This window comes from Tursiops truncatus, chromosome 3, assembly GCF_011762595.2.
Source record: "Tursiops truncatus isolate mTurTru1 chromosome 3, mTurTru1.mat.Y, whole genome shotgun sequence".
Classification (NCBI taxonomy): Eukaryota; Metazoa; Chordata; class Mammalia; order Artiodactyla; family Delphinidae; genus Tursiops; species Tursiops truncatus.
Genome location: NC_047036.1, coordinates 128,009,498 through 128,029,293, shown reverse-complemented (window position 1 = coordinate 128,029,293; position 19,796 = coordinate 128,009,498). Strand labels below are relative to the sequence as shown.

Here is a 19,796-nt window from a genome sequence, read left to right as displayed (position 1 = left end):
AAAAGACTCAACAAAACAAAAACCTCAAAAATGGAGGAGAAATGAGTTTCCTTCTTGCCTCTTGAAGGTCTAGTATGATTATTCTCATCAACGTCAACTCCAAATGACCAGGGCTAAAAATATTGCTGTTGTAGCTGGATGGATAGAAAATGAAACAACACTGAAACTGAAGCTAGTAATTTGGTTGCTTCATTAAAACTTTGGTCTCTTTTTTTCTCCTTGTTTATCTTTTCTCTCTTAAACATTTATATCCAAAATATTATCATTAATTCTTTCATTCAACAAATTTTCAGAACCCATTAGGTAATGTGCATGTGGCATCACCTGGCCTTTAAATTATACGTATAATAGAAGAAATGATTATTTTTGAAAATCATTACAAAATTAATTGTTTAAATCTAATTGTGAAGTGCGCCACAAAATCCACATACAAGTACTATGGGACTATGTAAAAAAGGTGTTTGACCTAGTCAGAGGGCAATAGGTTTAATTAAGCCTAGCACTAGAAAAGGGAGAAAAAAGTGTTAATTTTGTCTATATAGACATACATACACATGCCCATATGTACATATAGGAAGCTTGTATTTAAAAATGAAGATTGAAATATCACGAGTCCTAGATTAGCTTATATAATAGTTCACACAAAATTAGTAGAATAAAGGGAGAAACTAAAACTAAATTGTTCAATGTTACTCAACTGAACTCGGTAATGGACCACATCATCTCCTCTTGAATTCCCTGTGATCACTGAATTTTAGAATAATGACAGAAGAGGCCAGATAGTAAACATGATTAATAAAGTATTGGTAATTTAACTTTTCTGCAGTGCGATGGTGATTTTGAGCTCTCTAGTCATTCACAAACTTAGTGAACTGAAGCAATGAAATTCACAATGTTGCTTGCCAAATTAGTTTGGCCCAAAGAGATAGCAGAGATTATTAATCTGAGACCCATGGACAAGTTTCAGAGGTAGAAGAATCCCCTGAAATCGTATTCATAATTCTTAGTGTGTACTTTTTTTTTCTTTTAGAGAACGTTTATAGCTTTGATTAGCACCTCAAAGTAGTCTATGACTTAAATTATTATAATCATATTCTAAAGGGCCCTTAACAGTCTTCCATAAAGACACTCTCTTAATGTATGAGTTATAGTTGAATGAAGGCACTGCAGGATAATTAAAAAGCATCGTTATTCTACATAAGAGTCCAGTATGTATAAGAACTAACTGTTTAGTGGTGTGCTGGCTTGGACTGGCTTGCAAAAGTTTATTATTACATATTTAGGAATTTTGAGAGGCTGTTGTCAAATGATCGGTAGCTTGAAATCAGCCTCAGTGGAAATATTTACACCATAGAAATTGGTAAACACTGCCCATCAGAGAGGTGGCTTATCAGCACATGACTATCTATCAATACGCTGGCAATCTGCCATCTTGCTGGACTATATGTGATTTGTTTGTAGACTAAATCCCCTATAGCACCATTATAATTACAGACCACTTAAAGCTGCAGTTAACTCATTGAAAAAAAGTCAATGGACCAGATTTTGACCAAAGAGGTAAGAGATAAAATAAGCTAAAGCATACTAATTATGACATGAAAGCCTCGTCAGCATTTCACAAGTAACCCAGAGTGGAAGAATTACCCTTGGATGCTGTCCATTAATATTAGCACAGAAAATAGCAACAGATCTACTTTTCTTCCCTATACATCTGTTTTTAAATATCCCAAAGGGTTCATTGTAAAAAGATACAAAATTTCCACATTCTCTCTACTTGGCTGGAGACCTCATTTTTTAAGTATGTGGAAAGGTACTATATAAACATTGTAAGGAAGCTGAAGCTTGTCCAGGTTTATGCCAGCCAAGGGAAGGTTCAGTTCATCTAAACAATCTATTCCCCCCCTTTTTTTCACCCCTTTAAATCATTACATCACATTTAAACTCTACATTAGATATACATATATGTTATACTTTGGAAATATTTTCTAGGTAATGTCAACATTCGAAAGTTTTAACTAACCTAACACAGCCTAGAAATTGTTGCATATACTCAAATTATACTATTGCCCATGAAATATACACACTGTGAAAAAATATATACACCGTGAATTTAGAAGGCTAGAATGGTTAGACTGAGCTGGTTTAAAAAAAAAAAAAATTCAAAAAGAAAAGCACTTCATTAATTTCAAAAACATGAAATTACTTTTACGTTAAGAAGCCCACGTTAATGCATGATAAGAATGTTTTGTTAGTAAAAAGATATTTTGAAAATATGTCTTAATAAGGCTTGGGTAAACCTCGCTTATTTAAATATATCAACAGAAGGAATATCATAATTTCATGCTTCCCTCCGTAAACACCGAAAATTTTAATACTGATCCTAACTTGATTACCAATTCTTTAACAATAGGAACTGAAATGTTTTACTTCATAACATTCATTTGTACTCTTAGCTCAGTAAGTTCTCACAGCTTCACTAAGAGGAAGGTATTGCTATTATTCCCCCTTTACGGTTGACAAAATAAGACTTAGCCTCACTTTACGCTTGGGAAAATAGACAAGCAAGCACAAAGTCTGAGTGAGACATACAACAGTAAGTGTTTACACCTCACTCATATATCTGCAGGGTAGCTGGGCTGGCTCCACTCCAAATGAGGCTGGGGCACTGATGGGGACCCAGTGGCCACCTGGAGTATGTGTTTCTCATGGCAAGCAAGTCACATGGCCAATCCCAAAGTCAGGGGGCCCAGCACTACACTCCAATCGCCATGAGGTCCTCGCCCACCAAGGGTGGGAGGTAGAACACTACCAGAGGGAGCAAACTGTTGGGACTAAGGACACACATCTAGTAAGCAGTACAGTGACTATGAACCCAGAACTATCTGACTCCAATGCCTGAGTTCCCCCATGGGACTGATTCCACATGAGACTGATTCCGCATGGGACTGATTCCACACGGGACTCTATTTCATCGACATCACATAAAAAGCTTCTCAGTTTAATGCCATCCCCAAATGTTACCTTTTCATTGACTTCCCACTAAATCACTAGTACAGATGGGAGAGCAAACGCAGAAGTCAAGAGCATGAGTACTGGAGCCAGATGCCTGCATTCAAAGCCTGGCTGTAAGATGGTTAGTTGTGTGACCTTGGTCAGGTTACCTAATCTCTCTGTGGCCCAGTTTCCCTGTCTGTAAAATGGACATAATGACAGCATCTATATCACAGTGGTGACATAAGGATTAAATAAGTTAATATATGATTTGTAACACTCTTAGGACAGTGTCTGGCACCTAGGAAGTGCTGTAATGAGAGTGGGAAAATGATACACAGGAATGGGAACATGTGTTTCAGGAAGATATATGTCTTTTAAAACCATTTCATTTTGTTCACACTTTTTAGAAGCTTACTCTCTTTGGCAGCATTCAAATGTAAGATGATTTAAAGGAGCTCTACACCAAGAAATGTGTCGGGTGTTTTTTTTGTAGACATTTCCGCCAGATAAACTGCCCAAAACGTCATCACCAACTACTAAGATTTCATTAATAATGAAGGCACAAGTATGTATTAAAGACTGCTTCTGTGTTATATGAAAGATTAATCAATATTATGACAGGGCAGTCAGCAAAACCACAAGGTACCCAGGCTGCTAAGGATGGCCATGCATAGTAATTGTTTCTGAAGACCTTCAGCCTGTCTTCATCTAGGGAATTAAATATCTGATTTTTGGCTTTCAGAATTAGAAGACAGGGTTAAGGCTCCAACTAATGTCATAGTTCTAGCATAAACACCAAGCTCAGAGATGAATACCAAGGAGACAAGCCACTGGGCATTAACTGTTACACTATTTCTGGTACATGTAGAAAAGGATATTTAGCTGTATCCTCGATCCTCAATATCGAATTTACATCATATATGGCTATTTTATTGAACACTTTCTAGGAGACAGATACTAGGCCATGTGCTTGACAACTGCATCAAGTAAATCTTATAACAATCCCCATTTGACACATGAGATAACCGAGGCTTGACAAAGATAACTGAGCTGCCATTCATACAAACAAATAAGTGGAAGGGCCAGGAGTCAAAGGCAGGAAGTCTGACCTGGAAACTTATTAACTGCTGTACATCTGTACTCTATTCACTGCCCCACTCCAGGAAATACTAAACACATATCAAGGGGCAGATACTGAGCTAGATATAAAAACACAAGGAATGAATAACAAATAAGTCCTTATCCTCAACCTACTGAATCTATGGTTATTCAAAGTTACTGACTGAAAGGAAATTTATATTCATTTTCCATTATATATTCTCAGCTCCACCCCTGACTGAATGGAAACATGTAGCCTGCTTTACACTCCTGTATAACTTATGAAATTTATAAAAATTTAGAACGTGGAGGCTTCTAGATCATCTAACCCAACATTTCTTTCATATATCCATAATACTTATTGAGAGCTTTATATTTATTATCTGACTTAACCTTGCCAACAATCCTAAGAGATGAACAGACGAAAAACACATTGAAACAGAGAAGTTAAGTGACTTGCCCAGGGTCACACAACTAATAATTGTTGAAGATGAGGTTTAACTCAGTTCTAGGTCTAGACCTCCAGCTCTGAGCTACAAATCTATACCACCTGCCTAAAGCAAGAAAAAGAAAGGTTGCTTGTCTGAGATAAAACAGTGAGTGACAGGGCTGGTATCAGGACTGATTTTCCCTCACTCTAGTCCATGACTCCTCCCATATCTCACTACATTTGAATGAATGGGAAGAACCCACAGCCTGGATAATTCAGAAAATAAAGCATCATCTAAAAACAGCATAATTCTTAAACTTATAATATTGGTCTTTGGATCCCATTAAAGAGGATTTCATCAATAGGTTTATATCTATTTGATTAGCTATAAAATTAGTTTGTATTCCCTACATACAGACCAATTCTTGACAGCAGCTTGTAGCTTTAAAACATGGCTAGGTAACTGTTACATGGTTCATGCTAAGACTTAAAAAAAAAAAAGAAGAAGAAGAATCTAAATCACACTTTGACTCAAATTGAAGAAATGTCTAAGAATCTAGGTTAAATCTGTCCCCTGTGATTTTTACTTACTGGAGCTGTCATTGCATTGTGGTATAAAATGAAATAAAAATTCCATCAGACACTTGTTAAAAATGGCAAGAAAGACTTTCAAGACTATTGTAATAAGGGACAGAGGCTATTGCAATGGAGGGGAAAGACTGAACTCAAATACAAGAGGACCACGTGAGGATTTATGGACAAAGACCAGGGTGAGGAAGTGGATATAAAATTGCTAAGAGAGGGCTTCCCTGGTGGCATAGTGGTTGAGAGTCCGCCTGCCGATGCAGGGGACACGGGTTCGTGCCCCGGTCCGGGAAGATCCCACATGCTGCGGAGCGGCTGGGCCCGTGAGCCACGGCTGCTGAGCCTGCGCGTCCGATAGGCCACAACAGTGAGAGGCCCGCATACTGCAAAAAAAAAAAAAAAAAAAAATTGCTAAGAGAAACATGATTAGGTATCAAGGGGAGGGAAGGGGAAGAGCAACTTGATTAGATAAAGGATAGAGGAAAGGAGCTTGATTGGATATCAGTGGTAAGAAGGATGATCTATAAACTGACTTAGCAAGATTCTTTGCTACAACTAGACTCAGACAAGGATGGGGGCCAAGGAGAGGCCTCATACAAAAGAGGGCTCAAAAGAGCCTGATGAAAGTTTGGCCAAGGAGAACATCCTTGTCAATGGCTTTTATGAGTTGAGAATGGCAACAGTAGGACCCTGTGGCAGATGCAGAAAGGTCCCAAATGTTACATAGTGCTGGGCCCTGGAATGTGATGCTCAGAAAAGTTGTGACTTCTGTGAAATTCTTCTATCCATCTTCTTGAGAGAGACAGAAAGAGATGTATCATAAGGTATTAGTTCATGTGATTATGTAGGCTGAGAAGATCCAGGATCTGTAGTGAACAAGCTGGAGACCCAGGAGAGCTGGTTGTGTAATCACAGAGTCTGGGTCTGAAAGCCTGAGAACCAGGAGAGGCAGGTCCGTGGTATAATTTCTAGCCCAAGGACAGCTCAATCAGTCAAGCCGGCAAAGTTCCCTCTTACTCAGCCTTTTTGTTCTATTCAGGTCTTCAATTGATGGATGAGGCCCACTCACATTACAGACAGCCATTTGCTTTACTCAGTCTGCTAATTCAAATGGATTCAAATGTTAATCTCATTCAGAAACATCCTCATAGAAACACCCAGAATACAGTTTGACCAAATGTTTGGACACACCCCCTTAATCCAGTCATGTTGACACATAAAATTAACCATCACAGGACTAATGTGGACTTTCACACAACCATTTCTGTGGAGCCTGGAAATTATTCTCTAGTAGTTTCCTTTTTTTCAGTAGGATAAGTATTTTTTATGGTTAATATGAATAGTGTCCCACCTCCACCCCACTCCCTGACAGTGTCACTAAAAACAGCTTCTCATCTCTAGGCCTTGAATTTCTGCCTCAAAAGATCCCTTCCCTTTTAAACTGCAAATACTTATAAGTTATTAACTCTTGTGTATTAATTAATTTATAGACTTTTTTCTTAATGGAAAAGAAATCAAAATATTACAGAAAAGGAAATCATTTTTGTATGCTAGATTAATTATAGCTCTGCCTATATCTGTGGTCCTCAAAGTCTGGAGACATTTTTATTGTCACAAAGAGGGGGCTGATCCTGACGTCTAGTGAGTAGAGGCCAAGGATGCTGTTCACTATCCTACAATGTCCAAGACAGCTTCCCCCTCCAACAACAACAAAGAATTATTAGCCCCAAATGTCAACAGTGCTGAGGCTGAGACACTCTTGCCTAAAGGAAAGAGAGTTGGACCCCGTTAGAACAGAATTTTGTTTGCTGGAAAAGAATACCCAAACTAGAATGGATCTTAAAGAGTATAATCCCAAATTCCCAATTTGGGATTAACATATACACACTACTATATATAAAATAGATGATCAACAAGGACCTACTGTATAGCACAGGGAACTCTACTCAATATTCTATAATAACCTATGTGGGAAAAGAATCTGAAAAACAATGGATATATGTATATGTAAAACTGAATCACTTTGCTGTACACCTGAAATTAACACAACATTGTAAATCAACTATATTCTAATATAAAATAAAAATTAATTTTTTAAAAAAAGAGCATAATCGAATTGCCTCTCTTTGTTGACAAGGAAACCAAAATTCATGACTTAAGTGCCTGAGATGCTGCAGCTGATTGGCACAGAGGAAGGACCAGAATCCCTGTTTACTGACACCAGGGCAAGACAGGTTCTGGTTACTCTGCCATAAAAAAGGAAATCTGGGCTTCCCTGGTGGCGCAGTGGTTGAGAGTCCGCCTTCCGTTGCAGGGGACACGGGTTCGTGCCCTGGTCCAGGAAGATCCCACATGCCGCAGAGTGGCTGGGCCCGTGAGCCTGCGCATCCGGAGCCCGTGCTCCGCAACGGGAGAGGCCACAGCAGTGAGAGGCCCGCGTACCGCAAAAAAAAAAAAAAAAAAAAGGAAATCTGATTAAGCACTGAATGCTGTTTTAGTAATTTTTCAAAAGAGCACTGATTTAAAATCATAGAGTTGTAAAATCTGTCTAGTGTTGGGCAGCCTGTAAAATGGTCCCCTGCAATGATCCCCATTCCTTGGAACTCATGTCCTATGCAATCGCCTCCCCTTGAGTGTGGGTGAGACTAGCTTCTAACTAACAGAAAATGACAGAGTATCACTTCCAAGATTAGGTTACAGAAAGACTCTGGCTTCTCTCCTGGCATGTTCTCCCTCTTCCTCTCTCTTAGCTAGCTTTCTCTGGAGGAGCCAGCTGCCAGTGAGCTTAGAAGCAGATTCTCTCCTAGGCAAGTCCTGAAATGACCGCAGGACTGTGGACACCTTGATTGCAGTCTCCCGAGAAATCCTGAGCCAGGGGTGCCCAGCTAAACTGCACCAAGATTCCTGACCCACAGAAACTGTGAAATAATAAAGATTCATTATTTTAAGCCACCAAGTTTTGTAGTAATTTATGTTATGGTAAAAAAAAATATAAAAATCCTGAAATAGTTTAAAAGGAGGAGAATAATTCAAGTGTTGGCATATCTTTACAACTCAGGAATTTTCAAACCATCTCAGGACTATCTCACTGAATTGAATTTAATTGAATATAATGAAACTACCATTATAGAATTAACTCAAATATCATTCAGCTTCTGGGCATATATGTTGCTGATAAAAGTTTTAATTTGTATGTTTTTAAATCTTTGGGCATTACAAGAAAAAAAAAGGAAATGAAAGCTGCGGTTGCTCATAATTCCTATTGTGTTTATGCACTAGAAGAAACTGTCACTTACAAAATACAAGAAATAACACAACATCTAGTTGGTACTATTTTCACTCACATGTGTACTCATGTATTCACAGAGAAAATGCTGAAAACTCCCTGGAGATACTGAAAAAATACTTTACTATCCCCAAGTGGACATATTATTTTTACAGAAATAAAGTGCAAAATTGATGTTGTCTTCGAAAAACAACAACAAAAATGGTATGCAATGATTATACAAAAGACTCAGAATCTCAGAGCTGGTTGGGACTTTAAAACATAACTTTAAAATTTAGAATCCTAGAATGAGTGAGATATTTGAATTACCTCTACAATTTATCTTGTACATTTTTAGTTATATGCTTGTACATTTTTAGTTATATGCTTGCTGCCTACCAAGACAGCTCATTCTCTTTGCAGACAGCTCCATTTAGCTATTCTAGTAAGTCTTCATTTCTCCTGCAAACTGTCTGCAAACCATGCAAGATCTCTCATGTCACCTACACTGTTCTTAATGTTCTTAGTGATTTCAGAAAAGGAGATGCTACAACTCTCCAGAAAACATATTCAAATAATGCAGAGAACTGGATTTTAACATTTCTTGAATCTTACCCTAAAAACCTTCCAACACTGTTTCCTCTGTGAAAATGACTGAACTGTTCCTAATATACAAAGAACCCCTGTAAAAAATTGATAAACAGGGGCTTCCCTGTTGGTGCAGTGGTTAAGAATCTTCCTGCCAATGCAGGGGACACGGGTTCGAGCCCTGGTCCGGGAAGATCCCACATGCCGCGGAGCAACTAAGCCCGTGCACCACAACTATTGAGCCTGTGCTCTAGAGCCCGTGAGCCACAACTACTGAGCCTGAGTGCCACAACTACCGAGCCTGAGTGCCACAACTACCGAAGCCCATGCACCTAGAGCCCGTGCTCTGCAACAAGAGAAGCCACCCAATGAGAAGCCCACGCACCACAACGAAGAGTAGCCCCCACTCGCCACAACTAGAGAAAAGCCTGCAAGCAGAAACAAAGACCCAACGCAGCCAAAAATAACAAACAAATAAATAAATAAAATTTAAAAAAAATTAATAAACATAAATCTTAAATAGTCTTGGGATACCAGGAGGGGGAGTTCTCATGCCCTCCAGTGATAGTAGAACCCTACAGGAAGAAGAAAGATTCCTCTCCTTCCCTGGCAAGGACTCAACCAACGAAAAGCCGTATGGACTCTTTGTTAACTACAGCCCTCTCAACTTTATTTCCACCTCTATAAAAGCATTTTCCTTCCTTTGCTATGTGGGGCTCGCTTGTGTCTCGCCATGGTTGCAGACCCTGAATTGCAATTCCCTGCTGATCCTGGATAAACCCATCTTGGCTGGAGAAATATCTGGCAGTCTATTTGTTTTAGGTCAACATTTTGATGCCCCATACAGGGACGAGACAAGACACCCCAAAGGCCCCAGGGCTGGTGAGCAAAATAGGTATGGTACCAAAATTGAGCCCACTGAGCTCATTGCTTTTCTTGCTGATCCCTGGAGTTTAAAGGTATCTTTCTCCTGGATCCAAGCTTACAACCTCTTTTCATTTGAAGTTCTCCAGGCTCTATTAGGGATCTGTTTTAAGGTTTCATCTTTCTGGTTAAAGCCTTCTTCTGTATGCAAGTACTCATTTGACACTTCAGTCTAATCTGGAGATCAGATTATTTCACTTGAAGCTGGCTGAGATGCCTTTGGCCCATTCCTTCAGGAACAAGGGCTGCTTCACCGAAACTGCACCAGTTCAGCCATTGATCCACTCCTTTGGAATAGGGGCTGTCAGAGAATAAACTGCGTCCTTAGAATTGGCTGGTGTTAGGCCTGCAGGCGTATGAGTTGCAAGCTGTTTGAATTGAACTGTATGAGCTATGTGAAAATTACTCTTTTACTCTAGAGAAAAACCTCTGAGAAATGGCATCCCAGTTATCTAAACATTTTGAAGGTGCCCCCCCCGCAAGGACTCTGATAGATTTTATGTTTAAAAATTGTGTTCCTTCCTCATGTGCATTTTTAACTAAATGGACCAACCTGACCAAAGGTAATTGAGAATATCAATGACCATTATGGGGAACTTTTGAAGTCCTCAAACTTAAATTTCTTAAAACGAAATCAGATTACAATAGTTCAAAAATGTCCAGAATTGAATGGAATGCCTATTTCAACTGGTATTTTTAGGCTTTCCAACCTTTTCAGGAGTCTAAAATTGCCTCTCGGCAAAATAAGATTTTAAATTAACTGAGATAAACAAATCATTCAAGAAAGAAAAAAATGGCCCTTGAAGCCTCAGTCTAGTCTTCCTCGGCTCCTGTGTCGCAGGCTTGCCTCTGGCTCCAACTTGTTTCTCTCCCTTCGCTCCTCATGATCAGACTCCACCTCTGGTGCAACCCTTCCCTTTCCCTTCTACGCCACCTATGCCTCTTCTATGCCCTCAGTTCTCCCATACTAATTCTCCTACTGAACTTCCCCTTTCCTCTGAACACCTCAGCTGCTGTCCCTTTAAAATTAAGCTTTCTAAGGATCCAGAGGCTAAACCCTTAGTTTCTTATATTCCCTGGACTAAAGCTGATATGTGAACCACAGTCAAAGGCTTTTCCAAAGTAACCAAAGATCCTTACAGATTGGCTGGGGAATTTAATATAGTCATTCAAACGTACCAACCTGGTTTCTCTGACTTATATCAGCTAGCTCATATGCTTGTCAGTGAAGGCCAGCCCAGCGTTGGATGAAAACTGCTGATTGGGAAAATCCTAAAACGTCTCTAGAATTACAACTGGGAAACCAGTCCACTGACTTATTATATGATCAGGCTAGGCAACTTCATTGAGCAATTCTTAGGGCTTTTCCAAAGCCTGTGCATTGGAACAAAATTTTTAAGGCCTTAAAGGAGAGTTTGATGAACCTACCTGCCCTTGGGCATCCCAACTATCAGATTCTCTTTTTCCTTTTTCTATATGAAAAGGAAGGGATTGCCCTTGGGTACTCACCCAGAAACATGGGGACCACCATAGATTCACAGAGTATTATAACCAGCAACTGGATGCTGTGGCATGGGGATGCTCCCTTGCCTGAGAGCCATTACAGCCACTGCTCTTTTGGTCATCATCGAGAAATTTGCTGTGGGATCCCCTTTAACCATTTGTGTACCTCATGCAGTAGAAGCTTTCCTGACTTCTTATCACACTCAACATTTCTCATTCAGCCACTTCACCTCCTATGAAGTCCTTTTGTTAACTGTTCCTTGCATAACTCTTTATGTTGTAATAACGTGAAACCTGCTCCTCTTCTGCCCTCCATCACTGAGGAAGTCCCTTATGACTATTTAATACCAACACACCACCCCCAACTCCTCGTGGAGATCTACAGGAAATTCCCCTGGGTAACACTGACTTCTCATGATTCAATGATGGTTCTTATTCAAAAGATGACAACGACAAATATTGTGCTGGGTACGCTATTGCAACTCATTTTGATGTTGTTGAGGCAGCATCTTTACCTATGGCTACTTCAGCCCTACAGGCTGAATTATATACTCTTACACAGATTTTTACTTTAGCCAAGGGCAAAACCGCCAATATTTCACTGATAGTAGGTATATTTTTCAGAGTATCTCATAATTTTGGAATGTTGTGGAAGCAACATGGCTTCCTTACTTCCAGCAAAAGTAAAATTAAAAATGGTCCCTACGTTCAGGAATTATTGGATGTAATACTTTTACCTGCACTTCAGCTATGATTAGATCCTAGGACAGTCTAAACTTGACTCTCTGGAAGCTAAAGGAAATCATCTTGCTGATATTTCTGCAAGAAATTCTGTCCTTAAAGGGATCAAGAGCAGTCAAACCTGTATCACGGTCCAAAGGGATAGTTCCCCAAATGATAATTTGGAAAACATGGCAAGAGAAACACACAATTGACTTCAGAAAAGGAAAAATAAGATCGGAAATTCAACAACTGTTGGTCTGATAAAAAGAGAAAACTCTGGTTTGGACCAAAAACCAACCCAGTTCTACCAGAAACTCTAAAATTTCCACTCCTCACCACTGTACATGCATTAAACTATTGGTCTACTAACAAAATGACAGCATTCATGAATCAATATTGGTGGGGAAAATGAACAAGGCTGCAAAAAGTACCTACCTCACTTATCCCACTTACCCCAAATACAACCCAGGGTGGTCTATTTGAACACTATTGGACATTTAAAACTGCCTAATGGACCATTTGCGATCTGGCAAATGGATTTCATACAACTTCTTCCATCTAATGGACATAAATAAGTTTTAGTTATGAACTGTATGTTTTCTCACTAGACTGAAGCCTTCCCTTACAGATGGGCTATTTCCTCTTCTGTGGCCAAAGTCCCTTGGGGAAAGATTGTCCCTACCTGAGGAACTCCTGTCAAACTTCAGGAGTTTGTGACCAAGTGACCAAGGAACCCATTTTACTTGTCACACCCATTTTACAAGTACCATTCAGGTACTTCGAAAAGCATGTGCTGTTTGGCTGGTTTTACACTTTCATTGCACTTTCCACCCTCAATGCTCTGAAAGCATTAATTGCATTATTAAGACTTAACTGGCAAAATTTGTAGACCCTCAAAACACCTTAGCCAAACGCACTGACCTTGGCCCTTCTAAGTGTCAGATTCACCCCTTTTGGAATTAATTACCTCTTACCCTTTGAGATAGTCACAGGACACCCAATGTACTTTTCTCCTGTTTCTTTTGACCCACAACGGATAGAAGGAGAGATACTCCAATATGCAAAAGACCGATTGCTTCTATTAAAAATAACCGTATTTTGGAAGAGCAATCTTTTCACAGTGCACTCTCAGAAGACAGAGACCTGAAGCATCGCACTTTGCAACCTGTAGATTTCATCTATTGGAAAAGATACCGCTCGAAGAACTCTCTTCAACCTGGTCGGAAGTGCCCCTATCAGGTTTTGCTAACCAACCCTTGTGTAGTCAAACTCCAGGGAATAGGCTATTGGATTCACACCTAAAGGAAGCACCAAACCCTGAATGGACCTGCACATTATCTGGTGACCTGAACATAAAGATTTCCCAGAACTGAAGCAGACAACATCTGATGAGACAGTTTTCCCAAGATATCCAGACCAGTCATGTTGGAAATTTGTTGTCAAACTTCTGATGATGACATAATGCTTCGATGATCTCCATTGTCTATGATCTTGATAACATACGGACTTTAGATAATAAGTGCCTGACAGTTCTCCCTCCTAACCTCTCCTTGTTACTCATACGTGACCTCAATAGGTTTCCAATCTGTGCACTTTTTCTCCAACACTACACCCAGGAATGGTTCTTCCTAGCATTGAGGGACAAGGAGACACTGAAACTGAAAAATCCGCCTCTTGATCAGCGATGCTTTTAAAGAAAGACTTTGATCAAAAGAGGGAATGTAAAAGAATTAATAAAAGAAACCTCAATTAAATAGAGTAGGGAGACCAGAAAGGGAGCTCTCATGCCCTGTAATGATAACAGAGCCCAACAGAGAGAAGACTCCTTTCCTGGCAAGGACTCAGCCAGTGGAAAGACATGGACTCTTTGTTTAGGACATACCCCTGCCAACTTGCTTTTCTCCCTTGCTTCCCTTGCTTCCCTTGCTGTCTGGGGACTTGCATGTGGCTCACCATGGTTGTAGACCTCAAATTTCTATTCTCTGCCGAACTCGAATAAACCTATCTTGGCTGCAGAAATATCTGGCATGTTGCTCCCCATTCATTCCCTTCAACTTCCTTTACCCATTCCAAGATTTAAATCGGGGGGAGGATAGAAAGCCTTATGTGCCTTAAGCTATGAATTGTGCATCTCACTGTGGTCATTTACAGGAGAGCCCTGCACTGGAGCTTTGGACACCTGAGCAACTATTAATAAAGTGGCATTTTGTTCTCACTCCAGTTTTCCTTATACATATTACTTGTCAAGGGAACTTATGGAAGGAAGTTCTTTCAGGCCAGAACTGGGCATTTTTAGGAATCAGAACCATAATGCCATCCTAATTCCCCTAAGATCTGATGCTTAAACATGTAAAGCACATTTTATCCCTCTTCTAGAGACTCACATTCATAGTGGCATTTTAAGGCTCTGCAAAGTCCTGCAATGAAGAGATTTGCTTAACCTCATTTAATTTGGAGTTTTCATGCCTGTGTATTCATTGTATCCCACTGTGGTAATGTCACTGAGGGCACAGTTCAGGAAACAGTATAGACTAGGGGGTCACCAAACTTTTTCTGTAAAGGACCATATGTATTAAATATTTTAGGTATTTACAGCCATACACATTCTTTCACAACTACTCAATACTGTCATTGTAGCATCAGAGAAACCACTGACAATATGTAAATTAGTTAGCATGGCTGTGATCCAATAAAACTTTACAAAAAACAGGTCGTAAGCCAGATTTGGTGTTGGATTATGGTTTGCCGACTCGTGGTTTGGACTAAGAAAAGTCGTGATTTTTGTTTTCTTTTTGCATTTTCTCCTAGGTTCACAACCTAATCCTGTTTCTTAAGGTCTTATTTCTTTGATGGGGAAAAACATTGGAAGAAAAAGAGAGAATTGATTCATCATTTTGACCTAAACCAATGAGAGTTAGTTTTTGCTTTGAATTTTATTGTTTTGTTCTCTCTCTCTCTCTCCCTCCCTCCCTCCCTCCCTCCCTCCCTCCCTCCCTCTCTCTCTCTCTCTCCCTCTCTCTCTCTCTCTCTCTCTCTCTCTCTCTCTCTCTCTCTCTCTCTCTCTCTCTCTCTCTCTCTCTCTCTCCCCCCCCCACCCCCCCCACCCCCCCCCACCCCCATCTTAATCTGTAATTAGTTCTGGCCAGGACATGGGCTTCCCTGGTGGTGCAGTGGTTAAGAATCCGCCTGCCAATGCAGGGGACACGGGTTCAAGCTCTGGTCCGGGAAGATCCCACATGTTGCGGAGCAACTAAGCCTGTGTGCCACAACTAAGGAGCCTGCTCTCTAGAGCCCGCGAGCCACAACTACTGAGCCTGTGTGTCACAAGTACTGAAGGCCGTGCGACTAGAGCCCGTGTTCCACAATAAGAGAAGCCACCACAATGAGAAGGCTGTGCACCGCAAGAAAGTGTAGCCCCCACTCACCGCAACTAGAGAAAGCCCGCGGGCAACAATGAAGACCCAATGCAGCCAAAAATAAATAAATTAATTAAAAAACCAAAATTGTTCTGGCCAGGACAGCTGGCTTTCTGGAAAGTGAAATACAAAAGCACTGGGCAGAAACCCAAAATAGAAGAAAAGAGTATCATGGCCAAGAAAAAATGAGAACAAGAGGGAGAGAGCCTAAAAGGGAAAAGAGAGCCTTTGCCCAGTACATAGCTGCAGTTTTTCCCTTTATGCTTTTCTCTAGAACCTTTACCATTAGCAAGGTGGCCTGGCTGGTCCTTAGTGTCTATTTCATCCCTTATCCATAGGGAAGGTCTTTCTCCTCCATGTGGATAGAAAGAGGTTAACAGAGTAGAGAACGAAGACAGTCTCAAGGGTCCGTTTAAAATTAGAGTAAGTGATCAATAATTATAAATGAATCCATTCCCTCCCTTGAGTGTTATTTTTGAAAATTTTGGTTCATTAAACAATCTTTTCATGGACACTACACACTTTCCCTCCATTTATCTGCTTCTCTTTTATAGCAAAATTACATGAGTCTATATTCTCTGCCTCTACTTCCTCATCTCCCACCTTCTCCTGAAATCATTCCAGTTGAGCTTTTTTTCCCACTACTCCAGGGAAACCACATTTCTTAAGCTCTTCAATGACTCCAGGTATCAATTATCAAGCCTCTCTTTGCTCATCCTCTCCACGGGAGGAGGACTGATTTGATCCTCCTCCTTACTGAAATACTTTCTTCACTTGACTCCTCGGACACCACACTCACCCTCCAGCCACTTCTCAAACATTTCTTCACTACCACTCTCATCCAAACCTTCCTCCCTTACGTTATCTATCATGTAGCTTCGTAGTTAGTTTTCTTGATTCCGCTTTTGTCCCCCATAGTCTATTCTCTACACAAGAGATGCAGGGATAGTTGATTTGATGCTTTAAAAAGTCTCGATCTGTTTAAAATCTACTAACGACATGCCAACACACTTAGAACAAAACCCAAAACTACTGCACGGCCTACAGAGGCCCTGCATATAATGTGATCCCAACAGCTCTCCGACTTGCTCCCAATCGTACTCTACCCACAGGACAATGGCCTTACAGTTCATTCCCATCTCATGGCCTATGTGCCTCCTGTCCTAGCTCCCTGTAACACACTTCTCCCAGATGTTTTGCTGGCTTGCATCTTACTTCATGCAGATCTCCATTCAAACATCATATCTCAGAAAAGCTTTCACTGACCAATACTCCATCTTCACTGTCTATCCTCCTTATCTTACTTTAATTTTACTTGAAATACTTATCACATCTTAATTATGTCATATATTTATTTCTTGGTTGGTCTGCCCCAATAGAAAATGAGCCCCATGGGGGCAGAGACTTGATATGGTTCACGACTCTATTTACAGCACCTAGAATACTGCCTGGAATATAGATGTTCAGTAAATATTTGTTGAATGGGCTGGGCACTGGGATATAAAATACTTATAATACTTGGCCTTAAAAAGGCCCTGTAAATCTAATTCAAAATATGGAATAGGAAGCAATGGAGAATCATGCATACAACTGGAAAGATATAAGGCAGAGTTATGGCTATAAATAAAAGAATATGTTATATTTTATAAAAGCATGGTTGATTAGACATTACCTCTTACTAGGGGAAGACTTTACAGAGCAGATGACATTAAGCTGAATGTTAGCGAATGCAGTGTTTTGCCTGAAATAAGAGGAAGAAGGAATAGCATGAAAAATGCTAGGGAGGTAAGAAAGGATGTTCATTCATTCGTTTAATGAATATTTATTGATTTTCTATTATGAGTTTGCTAAGCATTGTTCTACCTGCTAGGGATTCGGGAATGAATAAAACAGAGAAGAATACAAATCACAGCCTCAAAAAGTTTATGTTCAAGTGGGAAGAGTTAGTCAATAAGAAAATTAGCAAAGAAATATACCAAACAATTTCAGATTATGAAATAGCAGGGTCACAACACACTGGAGGATGGGATAAAGAGCTTAAAAGGACTGTGCAGAGGCACTGCGTGGGACAAACTCGTCACAGAAGTTCTCTCAGGGAAGTCCTGGAAACTAAAGGGTGAGAAGGAGCTAGCTCAGCACAGAGATAGAGGAAAATCACGCCAGGCCAAGGACACAGCAAGGGCATAGTCAGAGGAGTCATTAGTATAGTATGCTTGCTGACCATTTCTGGTTCTTCACCTCCCAGGCACGTGTAGAATTGCATTGCCTTGTTCTTGTATTATATGGGGGCCTGTGATTAATTCTAGCCCTCTAAATTGTGAGCAGAAGTAATATGTGTCACTTAATTGCTGATGTGAGATCTGCCAGAGTTATGTTTGCCCTCTGCGATAGCAACTAACAGTTGTTGGCCACTTCATCATCCTAGGTCTCTGAGTAATAGCAATAAACAGAGCTCCTCTGCTGATCTATAATGAGCAGATAAGAGCATTTATGGTCACTTTTTGTGTGGACATATGTTTTCATTTCTCTCGGGTACATATCTAGGAATGGGATTCCTCGGTCATATGGTAACTCAAGGTTTAATATTTTAAGGAGCTGCCAAAGAGTTTTTCAGAGTGGCTGCACCATTTTGCATTTCTAACGGCAGTGTGTGAGGGTTCCAATTTCTCTGCACCTTCACTGATACTTGTTATTGTCTGTCTTTTTAATTAAAGCCTTTCAAAGGAGTATGAAATGGTATGTTGTGGTCTGGACCTGCATTTCACTAATGACTAGTGAACACGTGATTTAATTGACACTAGGCAAGAAATTATGCAAGGACCACTAAAGAGGTTCTTTCGAAAGTCCAATGATAAATGATGGATGAGGCAGTAATAGTGAGGAGGGTGTGAACTGTGAACCCTCACAGCACAAACAGTGTGCTGAGGGACTTGATTAAACTCACGCTCTGCCAAACCATTTTCGGTAATTCTCCACTCATTCCTTTCTGTAGGTTTCCACTTTCCCACAGCCCCCAATTCCTTTTTGTTCCCCCTTTTTTACCTTCCCATAGCCCCTTTGTGATCTCTCTCTGTTTTCCCTTTAAAAATCTCAGTTACCTTAATATATGACATAATTAAGATGTGATAAGTATTTCAAGTAAAATTAAAGTAAGATAAGGAGGATAGACGGTGAAGATGGAGCTGGAGTTGAGCTCAGTTTATACTAGAGTCTCTCTCCCTTACTGCATCGGTCTGAATAAAACCTGCCTTTTTGCCACTTTTAACGTCTAAGTTTTTGGTGCTACTGCTCTTTGACCAGGTAAAGAAAATATATTTCAGAACTAGAATGAAACATCATGATGAAGGATTATAAGTAGGGAATGAACATAAGGAACAAGTCAAGGTCGACTCCTGGGATTTCAGCCTGAATAGTCTCTGAGAGGGTTCTTAGGGAGATGAAGACTCCATTTAATGATATGAAATTGTCTTGGTGGGGGTGGGAAGCATGGAAGAAGAGGAAGGAAACGTTTTAAATTCTGTTTTGAAAATGCTAATTTGACATGCCTTTCATATATCCAATTGTAATTAGTAAAGAATCAGAGGGATATATTAATCTGGAACACGGGAAAGAATGCAGGATGCAGATACAGATTTGGGAGCCATTTCCATCTGTTTGGTATTTAAAGCCATGAGGTAGATGAGATCACTGTAGGAAAATATACAGACAGAGAATTGGTCTGGGACCAGTTAGTGGAGAACTCAAACAAAGGTAGGACTGTGAAGGTAAAATCAGGGGAATAAAGGAGGATATAAAGAAACAAGTAAAATATTATGAGAGGGTCGTAACCTAGATACCAAGATAAGAGTTTTAAGAAGGAAAGTGTGGTCAACAGTAAATGATGAGTAAGAAGTTTGAAGACGTGTCCATTCGTTTTGGTAACATGATGATCATGGATAGGAAAGGTTTAGAGAAGTAATGATGGTGAAAGCCAGATTGAAGTAGATTAAAGAAATAGTGGAAGATAAGGACCAAGGTCCAGTGAGTGTAGACCAATTCTTCAACATCTACTGTGAAGGAGGATAGAGAAGTATGATGGTGGTAGAAGTCAGATCATGAGAAGGTAAATTGTGAGAAACTGGAGTACATTTATATGCAATGGGAATGATTCGGATAAAAGGAAGAATTTGTGATGCAGGAGATGGGGAAACTATAGAAACAAATGCATAAGGAAGTTACAGCGGCTGGGACAGAGAGCACAGCGGGAGACTGGATAGAAGTCTCCTTAGAT

General features: G+C 40.1%; 1 long non-coding RNA gene across 1 annotated transcript in view; it reads right to left on the bottom strand.

Moving 5' to 3' along the window:
• Positions 1 to 19,796, bottom strand: part of LOC141278348 (uncharacterized) — a 400,162-nt gene that overhangs the window by 370,995 nt on the left and 9,371 nt on the right. The gene's annotated exons all lie outside the window — the stretch shown is intronic.